This window comes from Silene latifolia, chromosome X (genome assembly GCF_048544455.1).
Source record: "Silene latifolia isolate original U9 population chromosome X, ASM4854445v1, whole genome shotgun sequence".
Classification (NCBI taxonomy): Eukaryota; Viridiplantae; Streptophyta; class Magnoliopsida; order Caryophyllales; family Caryophyllaceae; genus Silene; species Silene latifolia.
In genome coordinates this window covers 169,914,845-169,934,066 of record NC_133537.1, presented here as the reverse complement: position 1 = coordinate 169,934,066, position 19,222 = coordinate 169,914,845, and the positions used below count along the sequence as shown (strand labels likewise).

At 36.0% G+C, this 19,222-nt stretch overlaps 1 non-coding gene across 1 annotated transcript; it reads right to left on the bottom strand.

Annotated features, from left to right (window-relative positions):
* Positions 1 to 18,443: 18,443 nt before the first annotated feature.
* LOC141623995 (small nucleolar RNA R71) lies at positions 18,444 to 18,550 on the bottom strand. The gene has a single exon (XR_012533808.1). It is a non-coding gene; the product is annotated as a small nucleolar RNA R71 (small nucleolar RNA).
* Positions 18,551 to 19,222: the final 672 nt, after the last annotated feature.

Here is a 19,222-nt window from a genome sequence, read left to right as displayed (position 1 = left end):
TATTAATGCATAAGGTCATTAGTCTAGATTCTGAAATGATGGTTAATTAATGCACATATACTTAAAAAATTCAATTATAAACTGCTTTTGATCTGGGGAACGTGTAATATGGGGAACAACAGTTTGTATTAATTTATTTTTCAGTTTTAAAAATATTTTTTTAATCTTTTAATGCCAATTAACTATTTTAAAAACAGTTTTTAAATTTTGGAATCCAAACATTAACTGTTTCTTATTCTTACTTCTCTATAAATATTGTCATTTTCATTACCATTTTCACTTCTATTTCAAAAAAAAAAAAAGAATATTCCAAGACAAAACATAAGAAGTTTCCTTTACTTGAAAAGGTTTTTCCTTTTTTTATTTTCTAACTGTTGTTTTGATTTTCTACTTGTTCGATTTCTCTTTTTTAATATGCTACTACGTTGGCCTTATCTTTTCTTCGTACTTACGTTACTTTAATGCTGTTGTAGTTTATGTTTGTTTATTAATATAGAGTATATTTTTTTTGTTTTCATTGATGCAAAAAGAACTCTGGAAAAAAATGGAAGACATTCAGAAAAAACTTGCAGATACCTAGTATGAGCTTGATGATATGACAAGGCACAGAGATACATTGTTTGAGGAGACTCTGGTGTTTGATACTAAGGTCAACGAACTGCAAAAACGTGTACAATTGCTTGAAGAAGAGTTGTAGAATGCCGAAGCGCATGTTAAGTTTCTGACGGTTGAAAAAATCTGTATTGGGAGGCAACTAGAGGCAAATAAAGAGAAGAAATACACCGAAGTTGATCTGGACCGGCAATTTCTCTTAGGTGTAACAGCTTTAAGGGAGTCATATGCCAAAGTCCACCCTTCAACTGACGTAAATTGGCCTCTAGTTGTGAAAGCTATTGAAGAGATGGAAGGTTACAGACAAGGCCTTAAGAAGGAGTTGCTAGAGGGTGAAAGTAGCGTCAATGCTTCTGCAAACAAATGAGCCAGAAACTATAAGTTTAATGAACATTAGATATCTTTTGTTTTATATAACTAGTGTTATATTTTGGGAGTATTTAGTTTTATAGGGAGACACTTCATTAATGAACTTCATTGTTATTTCTTTCCAAAGCACATTACGTATGCATAGAATATGCATTAATCTGAAGGAACATAATGCTTTATCACTATGCACATTAGTATTGTTCAGGAAGGACATAATAAACTTCATTAATAAAATTTATCCTCTAAACACAACAACCTATGCAGTTAAAATATTTTCAAATGTATGATTATACTAGTCGTAGCTTGCTTAATATTACACTTTTTCTTCACAAGTCTACAATGAAACTAAAAAACTAATTACGTCTTCAACTCAGCATCTTCCTCATCTTCATCATCATATTCTTCCCATGGCAGAGGGTTGAAATGGAATTTTTTTGCCTTTTTCAGTACAGCGTCAAAACATACATTGCCTTCTGTTGCAATCATATTGATGTGACTATTATTGGCGCACATTTAGTCCCCTAATTGAGCCTATTTTGCATACTATTATAACATTCCATAGCAATTTTATCCGTCAAATGCTTTCTATTTTGCTTTCTTAGTGCATTTCGTATGTTTTGTAGGAAGGAAGATAATTAAGCGGAAATTCCCATCTCTCGTGCATATTTGGAAGCTTTTTGATGATATTGGATTGACTAGTATGAAGAAGAAGGCAACAATGATGACCAAGGATGACGAGAAGGAAGTCATTGCAAGAAGAAATTGCTCAGAACCAAATCAAGGGTTGCCCCTTTGGCTCTGAAAGCATGCTAGATGAAACAGCGTCGAAAAATCAAGTGATCTAGGCTTTTGAATCACTCCAATAGGAGTCCGGATGAGAAAATGACGTCCGTTTTACAATCCGAGCTCAAACAGAGAAGCTGTCCGCCAATCCGCTTGTCCCGAGACTCAAGACGCTCGTCCCCTGAGACAAGACGCTCGTCTTCCCCTCCAGGACGCTCGACTTGAAGCCTTGTGATCCGAGCGTCCCGTGCTCACGACGCTCGTCTTGAGGCCTTGTGATCCGAGCGTCCCGAGACCAATCCGCTCGGATTCCTCTCTAGTGCCAACCGTCCCTCGGTCTAGACGCTCGGGATGAGCATATTTTCTGGAGACCACCAAAAAGGAGACTAGCATCCCTCTTTGAGAGGAGCATTTCCTCAACTCAACAATTAACATTGTTATTTACGAATCTACTCTTGCTTAACCTAATAATGCACTACTATATATACTCCATTTGTAATAATCAAACCATCAAGCTTTCTTAGATTAAATCAAGTTCTCTTAGATTAGATTAAATCTTCATTAGGAGTATATTAGAATAGATTACTGTTTAATCTTTCCATAAATTACACAATAATCTTTCCTTAATTATTGTTTAACTTTATTATTGAGTAATTCAAGATTATTATTGGGTAATTGAAGATTATTGGGTTATTATTGGAGAATTGACAACTCTTCATCAATCAATCAAGTTCTCTTCTTTTATTCTTTGCTTTATTATTTGGAATCATCCTCATAGATATAATCTCTTTTACTCTTGCTTTAATTATTGTTAATTTTTCTTACTTGTTCATCATGTTTGGCTTTGTTAGTATGATTGACAACCTTATTAACATGTTAAACTTGATCATGAGTGAGTAGTTTCTTTAGCTAGGATTAATGGGTAATTAAGGGAAACCAACATGGGGAATGATTCATTCTTAATCTAATATGTTCACATAATTTATTTGCTTTCTTGTTATGATTTGAACTTATGCACATGTTATGTTTGATGAAATGCGAGCCTATGAATCCTTGCATTTTTTACCCATCACTTATCTTTTCAATAAGACTTGTAAGACATAAACCAACTCGAGTCTCATTAGACCATGCATATAGTTAGATAGGGAGGATTAAGTCGACTTGTAGGTGTTGTACAATCTAATCGATTCGGCTCCGGGACCCAAACCTTCTTAGGTATTGTAAGATATACACTAACTCGATCCCATCACAACAATAAGTGCTTGCATCTAGTAGAGAACATGTTTGTATGATCAACTCCCATGAATCTCCTATGAACCCATGATATTCTAGCACATAAAATCATTTGTTTACATCCTTTCCTATATTGCTTGTTTTACTTTATTGCTTGCATTAGTCTAGACACAACTACAAACCCAAACAAATTGTGACACTAACATAAATTGAGATAGATAGACTTAGAACCCAAAGCACACCGTCCCATGGATCGACGTCGACTTACCACTAACTAGTTGTTTGTTGAGAACTATAAATGTGTTTGATTGGATGTGTGACGACCAACTCTTGTCCCGTCAAAATGGCACCGTTGCCGGGGACGGTGTTATGTGATAAAGCTCTTACTTGTTTGTCTATTTTAGTTGTGCTTTAACCTTGAGGAACTTGTTCCTCAAGGTTCGTTCTTACCGTTTTTGTGTAGTTTCCTTGGTTGTAGTTGTTTTCTTGTCTTAGCTATGATGTCCCAAGACTTGACACATGGAGTTTGTGGTGTATCTTTTGAGTATGACTATGGGTATAGGGAGTTTGAGGAGCACGTCAACACAAACCTACCTTATAATTCATACCATGAAAATCCTAACTACTACCCCAACTTTTCCCACCAAAATCACCACATCCATTATCCACAACAACCACCCACCCAAAACTCACTTTACAACCAAATCCAAATGCCGCAATATGAACACTTTCACACCCACCCACAACAAAAAGGTGAGCCCAACTTTGACATTCAAGATATGATTCTCCAAATGATGGGAGATCAACAAAACTTCTTCAAACAAATGCTAGAGAAAAGCCAAAAGAGGGACAATGTTCTTCAAGGCATTGTTACCCAAGGAGAGGACTTGGAGATTCAAATTTCCCAAATAAAGGCAACTCAAGAAACCACTCCCCACCAATCCTTAAACATTGACCATGAATGTGAATTTGAAGTAGTGACCTTTGATATGGAAGATGAGAAGTGGGAAGTGCCAATCTCTTTGAGCTCTTGTGAGTATGAAAGTGTGGTATTTGATGAGGAAGATATGAGATTGAGTAAGCCAAATACTCTTAGCCTTTGTGAGTATGAGGGTGTGTCCTTTGATGTGAATATTGAGATGGTGGAGGAAGAATTAATGAAGAAGAATGAAGCCCCTATTTATGATTCTTATGGAGATAGCGATGATGACAAGTCTATGGAAGAAGCTTTTGCGGAATATGTGTCTTACATTGAAGAAGAGGAATAGAGTTGTGAGATTGCCTCACTTGAGGAGCCCATCCTTGAGAAGTTTGAGGTATGCTTCCATGAAGAAGATGAATTCCTCTTTCCTATTGACCATAAAGACCTTTTGGCACCCACCATGGAACCTATAATTGTTGAATATGATATGGTGGATCTTCTCCAAAAGGTCAAAACATCATACAAAGGATACTTGGTAGAAAAGCTCAAAGACAAACTTGCAAATGAACTTGCTTGTGGAAATTTGGCACCCACAATTTCAAGTCCTAAGGTATCCGGTCATCAATGTTATGAGAATTCTCCTTCTACATTGGAAGGATTGAAAAACCCAAATGTTATCATCATCACAAAAAGTAAAGGAGAAGGTGGTGAGTGGAGGTCTCCGGATGAATATGAGCCATACTTCATTCCTCATGTTGACAAGAATCATGGGCTTGTTGATTTGAAGCATCGCAAAGACTCAAGTGCCAAGGGCAAGGTGAAAGGGGGAATAAGTGACAAGATCCCTTGGCCAAACTTCATATTAAATTGGAACAAACCGTATTCATACTTGTTTGAAGATTGTGCTCAAGCATTTGACCGGTTATTGAGAGCATTGAGCAACATGGACAACATCAATAATTATGGCAACAAGGAATGAGTTTGGTGGAGTCCTCCCTCAAACCACCATTTGTAAGATATCCTTTACTTTGACTTTGCATTACATTTACACTTGCATTTAGTTATATACATATACTTTTAGCCTGCATTTGTATTATCTTACATTCATACTAGCTAGTTCATATAGTATAGTTGCATTGTAATATATCTCATATAGTTAGTTGCATATAGACTAGAATTCATGCATAGTCACTAATGACCAATCCTATTCATTTCTACACTAGAAATAGTGTTTTAATCGGTTTGGGGATGTTTGATCATAGGTGACCATAATTTACTAGAAATCATGCATCATATAATATAGTTTAGATTGCATTTACTTAGAGCATGCATTCATTCATACCATATCATTGCATTTGTACTTCAATTTCCATAAAATCAAAAAATCCAAAAACATGTTTTTCTTTTCATTCCTACTCCTACATGTACATTGAGGACAATGTCCAAAATAAAGTGGGGGATGGGAATTTATATTCCAAAATCTAAAAATTGACAAATTTCCAAAAATCCCAAAAATATGTTCTTTCATTTCATAAAAACAAAACCCTTAAAAATTTGAAAATTTAAAAATTCCAAAAACATGTTCATTTCCTTTGTAGTGTAGTCTTGTGTATATATTGTGTGTTTGTATATATTGTGTTTCTCTATCTTTTTTCACATTAATCGACTGTGCCACATCCGAGACATGAGGATATTGAAGACCACATGGTATGATCTTTCCAATCTCCTTTTTTCCTCTTTATGTTAATGACTATGTGGCTTTATTTTGATTGATGCGGTATAAACAATGTGATTATAGGACTTGCATTTAGATTATTTTGCATAATAGTTGGTAGAAGCATATGCATTAGGATGTATATATGTTAGTTGCATCATGGCATGTAGTTGCATGTTAGAAAAAAACTTTGTGAAACCGTCTATTTGGGAAGCTTGACAAGTGTATAGGCCCTTGTAGATACTTTTTCTTCTTGAGACTTTGCTCATAAGAATGCTTGTAAAACACCCTAGGATGTGTCATACTAGTATCCTTTGACCCATGGATTAAGGCCTAGTCAAGAGTACCTTGTGCTGTGATAACTCCTTGGCTACCGTTTATTCCATGGTGACCCTTGAAACCATGCACCCAACCATCATCCATATTCTACCACATTTTGTAATCAAAGGTAATGGGCACAAAAATTGTTCAAAATTTGAGTTCAAGAATTGAAATGAAAAGTCAAAAAGTTTGCAATTGCATCAAAAAGAAAAGAAGAGTAACAAAAATAGACTCCTATGCTTCAAATATAAGCACCCTCCCTACAAATGGGGTGACTTTGAAAATGTTCAAAAGAAATGCAAAGAAAAGTTGAAAATTGTCAAGTATTGAAAAGCCAAACATCAAAGAAATGGCAAAAAGAAATGTTCTCAAAATGTCAAATGCCACAAATTGGGGGGAATAATAACAACAAAAGCAAACTCCCACATGAAACTCATATACAGCATGATCCCTTTTCCATCGTATCCACTTTTGTGCATGGTAGAGAGGGAACGACCCTTCTTCTTGTCTAGGCAGGAAGGGGAATTCCGTGACCCTCCAGTGTTTCTAACACCATAGGGAGTCTACTCTTGACAAAAGCATTTAACGATTGAGGACAAAGGTACCCTAGCTTGACACAACTTAGATGTGATTTATTGGTATCCTTCTAGGCTTAGTAGTTTGAAGAAACCATATCTATAATGGAATGTGTACCCTTGGATTGTTTCTCTTATAGATAAATTCCGCCACTTAGATGAGGAAAGTGGATATTTTTTTGTAGATGCATCCATTACTATATTTTGTGTGCTTTAATTCTTGGATGTGTCGCCATTTTGGCAAGCCCCACCTTACCTTGCAAGAAGGTATCCTACTTCATGGTTGTCTTGTTGTGAGTTAAAGGGGAGGAGTGAGACCCGCTAATTATCTCATATCGGTTATATTACTAGGATAGTTTAAATAAAGGTCTAGTTTTAGTCACCTCTTTACTCGGGACGAGTAAAGGTTCGTTTTGGGGATATTTGATGTGACTATTATTGGCGCACATTTAGTCCCCTAATTGAGCCTATTTTTCATACTATTATAACATTCCATAGCCATTTTATCCGTCAAATGCTTTCTATTTTGCTTTCCTAGTGCATTTCGTATGTTTTGTAGGAAGGAAGATAATTAGGCGGAAATTCCCATCTCTCGTGCATATTTGGAAGCTTTTTGATGATATTGGATGGACTAGTATGAAGAGGAAGGCAAGAATGATGACCAAGGATGTAGGAATAAAGAGTATATAGAAGGATCATAGGCTTAAGAGCAAGGATGATGAGAAGGAAGTCATTGCAAGAAGAAATTGCTCAGAACCAAACCAAGGGTTGCCCCTTTGTCTCTGAAAGTATGCTAGATGAAACGGTGTCGAAAAAACGAGTGATCTAGGATTTTGAATCACTCCAGTAGGAGTCCGGATGAGAAAATGACGTCCGTTTTACAATCCGAGCTCAAACAGAGAAGCTGCCCGCCAATCCGTTCGTCCCGAGATTCAAGACGCTCGTCCCCTGAGACAAGGATGCCCGACTTGAAGCCTTGTGATCCGAGCATCCCGTGCTCACGACGCTCGTCTTGAGGCCTTGTGATCCGAGCATCCCGAGACCAATCCACTCGGATTCCTCTCCAGTGCCTACCATCCCTCGGCCTATACGCTCGGTATGAGCATATTTTCTGGAGACCACCAAAAAGGAGACTAGCATCCCTCTTTGAGAGGAGCATTTCCTCAACTCAACAATTAACATTGTTATTTACGAATCTACTCTTGGTTAACCTAATAATGCACTACTATATATACTCCATTTGTAATAATCAAACCATCAAGCTTTCTTAGATTAAATCAAGTTCTCTTAGATTAGATTAAACCTTCATTAGGCGTAGATTATAATAGATTACTCTTTAATCTTTCCATAAATTACACATTAATCTTTCCTTAATTATTGTTCAACTTTATTATTGAGTAATTCAAGATTATTATTGGGTAATTGAAGATTATTGGGTTATTATTGGAGAATTGACAACTCTTCATCAATCAGTCAAGTTCTCTTCTTTTATTCTTTGCTTTATTATTTGGAATCATCCTCATAGGTATAATCTCTTTTACTCTTGCTTTAATTATTGTTAATCTTTCTTACTTGTTCATCATGTTTGGTTTTGTTAGTATGATTGACAATCTTATTAACATGTTAAACTTGATCATGAGTGAGTAGTTTCTTTAGCTAGGAATGGGTAATTAAGGGAAACCAACATGGGGAATGATTCATGCTTAATCTAATATGTTCACATAATTTATTTGCTTGCTTGTTATGATTTCAACTTATGCACATGTTATGTTTGATGAAATGCGAGCCTATGAATCCTTGCATTTTTTACCCATCACTTATCTTTTCAATGAGACTTGTAAGACATAAACCAACTCGAGTCTCATTTGAACATGCATATAGTTGGATAGGGAGGAGTAAGTCGACTTGTAGGTGTTGTACAATCTAATAGATTCGGCTCCGGGACCCAAACCTTCTTAGGGATTGTAAGATATACACTAACTCGATCCCATCACAACAATAAGTGCTTGCATCTAGCAGAGAACATGTTTGTATGATCAACTCCCATGAATCCCCTATGAACCCATGATATCCTAGCACTTTTAATCATTTGTTTACATCCTTTCCTTTATTGCTTGCTTTACTTTATTGCTTGCATTAGTCTAGACACAACTACAAACCCAAATAAATTGTGACACTAACATAAATTGAGATAGATAGACTTAGAACCCAAAGCACACCGTCCCATGGATCGACCTCGACTTACCACTAACTAGTTGTTTGTTGAGAATTATAAATGTGTTTGATTGGATGTGTGACGACCAACTCTTGTCCCGTCACATATTCAAAATGTATTTTTTTTCGCATAATCAATAGGGGAATGCCCTACAAAATTAAACAAAACAGGGGTTTAGAACATGTACAAATGCATAATGATGGTGAATTCTATATTAATAATAATGGTGTTAGCTTTGGAACTCACATCAGTTTTTTTGAACCCACAGCACCAATTTAGATTACCCTTAAACGTCTCCATATGCCTCATAACGTAAACACCACAATCAGTCTTATTAGTGTTGTTCCTCCACTTCATCTTTGCAATAATTGGCCCGATTTGTTTTATATGATCAACTTTTACGTTTGAAACACCAAAGTCTTGAAAGTATGATGCTAGAACATTACGCTGGTGGAAGAAAAAAATGTGATAATTATGAGGTAAAATATCACAAAAATAAGAAAACTATAAGGTGCAATATGAGAAATGATTGGGAAAGGTACATTCTATCTGAAGTCATTGTACATTTAATATTTATGAAAAGGAGCATTATGGAATGCTATAAAGGAAAAGAGAACATAATATCTTACAAACTGCAGTGGTCTATCATCAAAAAAATCTTCTGGTTTTCCTTCGCGAAGCACATTATCAATGATGATGAACTTATACTTCTTGCTGTCAATGATGAATAAATTGAAATGCCTTCTATATATGACTGAGAAGAAGAACTACAGTTTAAAAAATATTTCATTAGGTAACAACCAAATAAAACAAAACATGGAGAAAGAGTGAATATTGTTGTTGCTAACCAAATCAACTTCATCTGCTTTTACACTACTACAGATACAGGCTATAACAACGGTTAAAAACCGTTGTTATATAAAAAAGCGGACGTTGTTAAAGCGTCCGTTGTAAAAGGTTTTAAAAACGGTTGGTTTTCTTAAGGAACCCGTTGTTAAAACTTTTAACAATTGTTTTAAGTATCAAAACCCGTTGTGGAAAATGTGACTCAATTTTGGGGGAAAAGTTATAACAACGGGTTGTAATATACAAAACCGTTGTTATAACTAAAGACAACGGGTTTTTTATAAATAACCGTTGTTGTTTGTTCTTAAAAAATAAAAAAAAAATTAAATTAAATATTACTAGATGCATGCATAATTACGGCCCGTTATAATTCCAATGCATGCATTATTACTGCCATCCCTGTGCATATAAACGAATAATATGGAATGAGAAGGGTTAGTAATAAGATTTGAAGCAGCAGAGAGAGATATGATGATGATTATGGCACAACTTCCTAACATATATATTAATTAAAAAACAACTCAAACCACACATTGCTTAGTATAAATACAAGCATTATCTGAACTAACATTCCATTATCTCACTATACATCTCCAAACCTTAACTGCTAAAACAAACTCCAAATAAATTAACCCTACTTAATCTTTCAAAACAAACTCCAAACTCCAACAAAATGAATGATATCATCCTTAAGACTCTTACTATGATAGAGAACAACAACAGTTTCATCCGCCGGTTGCTCCACATTGAGGAAAGTTGCAGGAGCTACCTTGCGGATGCTCGATCCATACTGAAGGACGCCAAAGAAGATGGCTTGACAGCGAGCGATTGCGGCTATATGACGATATAACAATCTGGCGAACGGAACCTCCAAATAGCCAAGGAGGAGAGGACGGATATCATAGAGGAGAATAAGACCTTCTATGAAAATATAAGAATTGCATTTTTATTAATGTAATTTTTTTTAATTTATGTATTATATATATATATATATATATATATATATATATATATATATATATATATATATATATATATATATATATATATATATATATATATATATATATATATATATATATTAATTATGTTTATCATGCATTCCTCTCTATCATCTTGCTTCTTCTTTGTTTTAGTTTATTTAATTTGTTTTACTAGCTAATTAAGCGAATAATACTTAAAGAAATAACATAATGGTCGATAAAAACTAACACATACACATGCAAATGAAATAATTAGAAAAACAAAATAATGACGATGAAAGATGATGAAACCAACAGTGACGGCGAGATTTACCTGATAATTAGACGATGAAATCAACAGTGATGGCGAGAAGATAAAGCGACGATGAGAAAGAGAGAAAGAGACGATGAGAAAGAGAGAAAGAGACGATGAGAAAGTGTGTGTTTTGTGTTTGTGTTTGTGTTTGTCTGTTGTGTTTGTGTTTGTGTATTAAGGTTTGTGTTTTGTGACTGTAGCAGACTTGTGTTTGTGTGTTTTATAGTATGGAAGGTATTGACAACGGTTATTAAACAACAACCGTTGTCAAATAAGTTTTAACAACGGTTGTAAAACAACAACCGTTGTCAAATAAGTTTTAACAACGGTTGTAAAACAACACCCGTTGTCAAATAAGTTTTAACAACGGGTTTCAAAAGTAACCGTTGTGATTACTTTTCACTAACTTTGCGTCAATTTTGCGGCAAATTATTAACAACGGTTGTGCATGTGTTACCCGTTGTTAAAACTTATAACAACGATTTTTATAACCATACCCGTTGTAATTCATTTTAGTAAAATTCGCGCCATACATTCTACAACATCTATTGTGATTTTCGTGAATAATAGTTGTTAAAGGAGCGTTGTAGTTGCCTGGATTTGTAGTAGTGTTACCCCGAATTCGGTAAACTGTTCTTTCATTATTTCTTTAACCACTAAGAAATTGTCAACAGTACCTACTTCTCCTTCAAGCATTATCTGTAAGAAGGGCAAACAAAGTTTCTGATGTTAATTAAGAAGAACACCATTTAAAAAATTACTTGTCAAAACAAGTTATATAAATATTTCACTTACACACACAAGTGTTGTGAAAAAAAATCGAAATGGCTCTAAAGGTTCTCTTCTTCTACGTTCATTGGCATTCAGAAGTTTTGACCAACAATCTATAACATCATTTGTTAGATAATTAGACTCCCTTAGTGTTGCCATTTCCACACGGTTAAGCGAAATGTCACCCACACTGACAAGAAGTTTCCTGATTCAGGAAAAATGTTAAAACATAACAGGATAGAGAACATTTTAAATTTGAACAATGTACATTAGTATGAATATACATTTACCTGGCTAGATCGGTATCTTTTCCTCTAGTGTAGGACACATAACCAGCAACCCAATTATGAATTTCAGTAAGAGGATTAAGAGTACATGTATTCGTGATCTACTTCAGCTGATCTTTGTCAAGGACAACATCATCATCGTTGATCACTTTATCCTTGGCAATGTCATCATTGTCAAGGACAACATCATCATCGTTGATCACTTTATCCTTGGCAGTGTCATCATTGTCAAGTACAGCATCATCGCCGTTAATCACTTTATCCTTGACAGTTTCCTCATTGTCCATGACAACATCGTCATTGTTAATCACTTTGTCCTTGACTCCTCATTGTCAATGACAACATTATCATTTACATTGTCATAAATTTTCTTCTCCTCTACTTCAGACATTTCTTCATCAGTTGAATTCTGTTTCTTTGGAATGGGATTCTTCTGATAAAGTTTCACCTTTGCTAAAACGTCATCAGAAACAATGTTGCACTTTGACGAAACCAAAGTGCAAAGGAATTTGATTCTTAGTATTCGAAGTGCGTCCATCTGCAAATTAGAATATGTCAAGGAAAGCTAAATTTAAAATAACAATGAGCTTTTGAATATTTAAGTATAATCATTTAAACTAAACCAAAAGTACATTTATAATTATAAGATCTAAGCTGTAAAGAAACTTACGTTGTTTTTTGTCAATCCACAAGTCCAATATTGTCCCCCGTTGTATGTTTCCATGTGCTTCATAGTGTAAATCGCACAGTCAACAGCATTATGATGGTTTCTCCAAGCCATTTTTAAAACAACAGGTTCCATTGCTCTTACGGTTTCCTTCAAATGAGCAAAGCTAGCAGCATTCAAATATTTTGCCAAAGCGTTATGCTGTATTCATATATTCTGATGAAACTATTAGATGAGACCATGCAAAAAAAAATAAAGAATAACATTTTACAAGAAAAAATAACCAATCAAAGGTAACTAAAAAAATTACCATATGCCAGGGTTGGTCTCCGTAAAGGTCTTTTGGATTTTCGTCATGCTGTTGGTTATCAAGAATGACAAACTTGTTCTTCTTCATATCGAATACGAACAGGTAAAAATGTTTCTCGTATATTATTGGGAAGAAAAAATTGTTTTATAAAAGAAAAGATCATCAGATTGAAAAAGAAAAATTAGTTGCAGATAAGAGTCTATATTGACTAATAATGGTTTGAGTTAACCATATCAACTATTGTTACGTCAATAATTCCAGTAGCATTGAACTCGTTTCTCAGATGGTTGTTGAATACATTCGGATGTTTATCAAATTTGAATTCTTTTCTTTCACCATAAAATGTTTGCTGCACACAGAACGTGTCAGGTAACGAAAAATTAATATAATATAAAATACAAGAAAATTTTACTCACAAAGATGAGAGTGGTAGCAAAGAATCGACGTGGTTCTGAGGGTCTTCTTTCAAGTTCCTTGAAATTCAAGTAAACTGATGAGCAATCGACCACAGCATCTGCTACATACTGGGTTGGTTTTAGAGATACAAAAAGAAATCGGGTACCCACAGTATCTTTAAACTCGAAGAGCTTTTCACTGGTTCAAAGGCTAGATAGAACGTGTCTGTGAACCCCCGCGATAACGGTAAGAAAATACAATAAGAAAATACGGAATTTTATGAAAGTTTTGAAACTTTTAAAGTTTAAAGCGCGGGTTCATTAAAATCTAAAACACAAATAAAGAATGCGGAAATAAAGTTAAGTTTATACAAATTCGATAGTCAAAGATGAGGGAAAATATATCCCTCGAATGACAATACGATAAAAGGTGAGTCTTAGCAATCCTAATAAACCGAATACTAGTCCAAGGTGCTCGCTAGCTCACACGTCTAACCCCACAAATGCATCTTCACAAACCTATCATTCATGTAAACATGAAAGCCACAGTCAGTGGGGAGTAACTCAAGGTTCTCCCAGCCATAAAATGTCAAAATGAACATAACAAAGAACTTGATTAAATAAATCATGTAAGATACTTACAAAAGACATGAACATCAAGTTTATATTTAAACATGGCAATTAAATGAGATGGAACAAGATAGATCAACATTAGCATAATAAAGATTCAACTATTCATGTGAGATAATTAAATAATATGAAAGACAAGAATACGATCAATTAGACAAAGGCACGCATTTCGAGGAAGATAACATAGATGTGAGATTAAAAATCGAATCATATGAAGTAGATAGATATGGGATCAATCAATACAAATTACAAGAATGGAAACCATAGCCATTAGTTTTAAAACCTTTTAACAAACATTGCACGGGACGTGGCTACTAATGACACATTCATACTTATGGCTTGCATCTCACCATAAGAACGGATGGGAACATCAATCCCGGCGATCATATCGCAACTAAAAGGATTACATCTGACCTCTAGTATCCGTAGGAACAAGACTCTCACATCCAAACAATGACAATATCTATAACCGAGCAAGACCTTTACTACTCATTAAATATAATTCCCCTGGTAGGACGACAATGATAATCACAAAGACTCAGTCCTAGTCTAAATCTGGCCAGACTCTCGGGACAGTACAGTTCTCGATTCGACATACGGCAGGACAGTCCGCATCCAAGACTCAAGTGACATATCGGAAGCCGAGAACCCACAATCGGAAGGACAATCCAAAAGAGGCGGAAGATATGAGCTAAACCCATACTTGGCAGATCGGCACAAGTAGGGCGTAAAGATAAGTCAAGCAGTAAGGTATAGCATAATGGCATTATCATAAGAATACGACTCACAACAAGTAGTTATTTATAATAAATCTTTCATACTTTTACCATGGTGAGCCCAACAAATGAGACATGTCATGTCCAACATATAAAACATGTGAAACCAAACAAATAAAACATGTGAAGCCCAACAAAGACAATATGATGAGCTCGATAAAGAAAACATGATGAGCCCAATAAATAAAATCTAATGAGCCCAACCACTAAAACATGACAAGCCCATCAAATAAAACTTAGAGAGCCCAACAAAACAAACATACATGGGAAGAATAAATGTAAAGGACAAATAACAATCCAAGTTAGACATTCCAATCCCATTTATACTCGTAAACATGATTTAGTAACTCATTTCTTAAATACTTGTCACTTGAATAAAAATGTAAATAAATGGGAACAAACCATTTATAAAGGGCAGAACAAGAATTGAATTATAAATGACTCAAATATAAGATAGACCATTTATTGCTTACAAAACATAAATAATTGAATTGGACTCATCTTAAAATGAAAACATGTCATTTCCTATATAAATGATATAATTAACTAATGAATTCCACGGTTATAATTGATGTGGGAAAAATATATAAATGAACGATATTTAACGATTTACGTTATATAAAACACGAGACGGAATTTAAATAATTCAAAAGAATCGCATTTGCGCCAAAACAACTCAATCCATGACTCAAAGGAGCCATTGGATAACCCCTTACACGTCGCCAAACAACCAGCCGTGACCAAGGCCGCAACTAGCCAGCCATGGACCCGCTGCCAAGCTACAGCCCGTGCCCAGCCAACCCTTGCCCTGCCCAGGCAGGCCATTGTCCAGGCCACACGACACCCAATACATACAGCTGTGACCAACCCTGCAAAACAGGTCGCCACTGTCCAACCAGGCTCTGACCAGCCACCGTCACCACTCCAAACAACCCCATAAAGCAACATGGAACCGTGCCAAACACAGCCCCGTCGAGTCAACCTGCAAAGGCCGCCAAAACTGAACCTAACCAGGCCGTGATAGGCCACCAAACCCCTTTACACGAATGAAAAATAGAGTACAAGACAACCCAATCGACTCTAATTTAAGACGGAAATGAAAGTAAAATTAAGTCGGAAACAAAGCGCAACTAAAATCAGAGGCCAGAATCCAAAATCCAGTAGCACCAAGCACAAGCAGGTGACCTCATACTCTTTATTCTACCTCTTAATACCGTGCGCCAATATACATCCATTAACATTAATGTGACCATAATTAGAGCATATTTAGTCCCCGAATTAGCCTTGTTCCCATGCTTTTTAGTGCATATTTGGGTCATTTGTTGTCTTTAGTCCTTTCTTTTGCATATTCTTTGAGGTTTTGTGTCCTTGGTAGGAAAGGAGTGCAAACCTTGCATTTTTATGGAAAAATGAAACTAAATTGATTGAATTCAATGACCAAGCATCAAAGAGAAGACAAGATTAGAAGGCCTGTGTACATACTATAGTAGATGGGCAATGATGAGAAAAGATCCTTGCATCCCCGAGGAAATCCTCAAGGATTTTATGAAGAAAAAGGAAGAAAAGAAGAAAGAAAGAAGCTGTAAGACAATCCGAGCGGATTGTCCACAAGACGCCCGTCCAGCAGCCACAATCCGAGCGTCTTCCCCCTGTGGACGCCCGTCCAAAACACCCCAAATCCGCCCGTCTTCCCCATCTGGACGCCCATCCAGAATCACCCAAATCCGCCCGTCCCGTGCCCTGGACGCCCGGATTCCCTAACAGCTATTTCGTCTTCTACAAGCTTCAAGGAAGGATGCGCATATTTTTCTAAGACCGGCAAAAAGGAGATCGGAGTCTCCCTAGAGACCGGCGATTCCTCAAGGACTTAATCGTCATTTAAGCCCTTAGTAAACCCTAATATATGTAACTAATCCCCACTATAAATACCCCATTAGGATAATTAGAAGATCATGTTCTTCTTAGCAATCTATAGTGTAGTTAATATCAATCAAATCTCTCTTTAATCTTGTAATCAACATTTAATCAAGTTTTAATACCTGTTTCATTTCCTTAATCTCTCTCTTGTTCATCCTTTGTTTTGGGTAATTGAAGATTATTTGGGTTATTATTGGGAGATTGACAACCTTCCAATCTATCATCAAGTACTTCTATTATTCTTTGCTTTATTATTGGAATCATTAGTAGGTATAATTCTCTTAATCCCTTTTTAATTATTGTTAATCACTTTCATTTATTCATCATGTTTTACTTTGTTGGTATGATTGACAACCTTGCTAGCATGTTCAACATGATAATGAGTGAGTAGTTTCCTTAGCTAGGGTTAATGGGTAATTAGGAGAAACCAACATGGGGGATGATTCATGCTTAAATTAATATGTTTTCATAGTTTATTTGCTTGCTTGTTGTGATCTCAACTTATGCACATGTTATGTTTGATGAAATGCGAGCCTATGAATCCTTGCATTTTTTTACCCATCACCTATCTTTTCAATGAGACTTGTAAGACATAAACCAACTCGAGTCTCATTAGACCATGCATATAGTTGAGTAGGGAAGATTAAGTCGACTTGTAGGTGTTGTACAATCTAATCGATTCGGCTTCGGGACCCAAACTTTCCTAGGATTGTAAGATATAAACCAACTCGATCCATCACAACAATAATTGCTTGCTTATAATTTGAGAATATGTTTGTATGATCAATTCCCATGAATCCCCTATGACCCCATGACACCCTAGTGCCTTTTATCAATTGTTCACATCCCTTTTTAATCATCTTGTTTATTTACTTTCATTGTTATTTAATTTAGTGATCTTCTACTTCAAACCCCAAATTGTGACACCCTTAGACACCACTAGTTACAATAGAAAATCTCATCTCAATTCCCGTCCCTTGGGATCCGACCTTTACTTGCCTCTTTACTAATTGTAGAGTTGTTTGTAAAGTTATAAATTGTGTTTTGGTCTAGGTGCTCCTAACGACAAGTACCGAAAACTAAACCTCCTCGAGAGTCCGACCAAAAATGGCGCCGTTGCCGGGGACGGTGTTAACTTGATTTAGATTTTCTTATATTGTTATTAGTTGTGTATTTCTTTGCCTTGGGGAAGTAAAACTCCTCAAGGTTTGTTCTATTGTTTTCGAGTTGTTTGATATTTTGCATGTCTAGAAGATCACAAGGTAACTTGTTACCCTTTGATCACGAAATTGAAAGGACTTTGACAACCAATAGAAGACTTGCTAGGAGAACTTTGAGAGGTATTGGTGAGGTTGTAGATATTAAACCAAACACTATTGAGTTCATCAACCCTTTTGCAAGAGAAGGTGAGGAGAACCCAACACAAAATCCAACACAAAATCAACCCACATTGCCTAAATTTTCATCACATTCCGTACCAACCAAGGAGAACCTACCCAATGGTACTCCCACACCACAACACTTAAACGGAAATTTTATTGCCAAATCCGCATTTATCCAATTAGTCAAAAGAAGCCAATTTGGGGGGATGCCTAGTGAAGACCCTCACTCTCACATGGAGACTTTTTGTGACTATTGTGATGCGATATCTCAAACCGGTGTAACTCAAGACCAAATTCGATGGGTCTTATTTTCTTTTTCTCTAATTGGCACCGCGAAACAATGCTTGAAAGGCCTTGATAAGGCTACTCTCGGAATTGATTCTTGGAAGAAATTGGCTCTAGCTTTCTACAAGAAGTTCTATCCACCGGAAAAGACTAACATGCTAAGAGCTCAAATTACGGGCTTTAAGCAAAGAGATGAAGAATCTTTGTATGAAGCTTGGGAGCGATTCAAAGGAATTTTCCGCTCATGTCCTCACCATGGACTTAGCGAGTGGTGCTTGGTACAACAATTTTGGAACGGTATTTATGAAGACTCAAGAAACATTCTCAACATGGGATCAAATGGAATGTTCACCGAAGTTGATGACAATCAAACTTGGAACAAAATTGAGGAAATGGCGGTCCATAATTCACAATATAGTAGACCTCGCAAGGCTACTAGAGGAGGAAAGCATGAAGTGGACTATATTACTCAATTGGGTGCTCAACTTAGTGCTCACATTGATACCATCAATTTGAAGTTTGAAAAAGCTATGGCTAGACTTGAAGAAGCCTCAAAATCACCAAACCATCATGTTAATGCCATGACGGCATCTTCATCAATCCTAAGTGGGATATGTGAGAATTGTGGAACTTTGGGACATGACCAAAGTGAATGTAGGGGAACAAATGAACAAGTATAAATGCTTTTCAAGCATACAAAAGTGGTACCCCTTATTCCAACTATTACAATGAGAACACCAAATTCCACCCAAATCTCTTATACAAAAGCCAAAATGTTCAAAACCCTCACCAACATACACTCCACCTCCCATGAGAAACCAAAATCAAAGACCCTTTTACAACCAAAACAAAGGTTACCAAAATAAAACTCCATACAATCAACAAAATGACCAAGGTTTTGATGTTCAAAAAGCGGTCCTCCAAATGCAAAAGA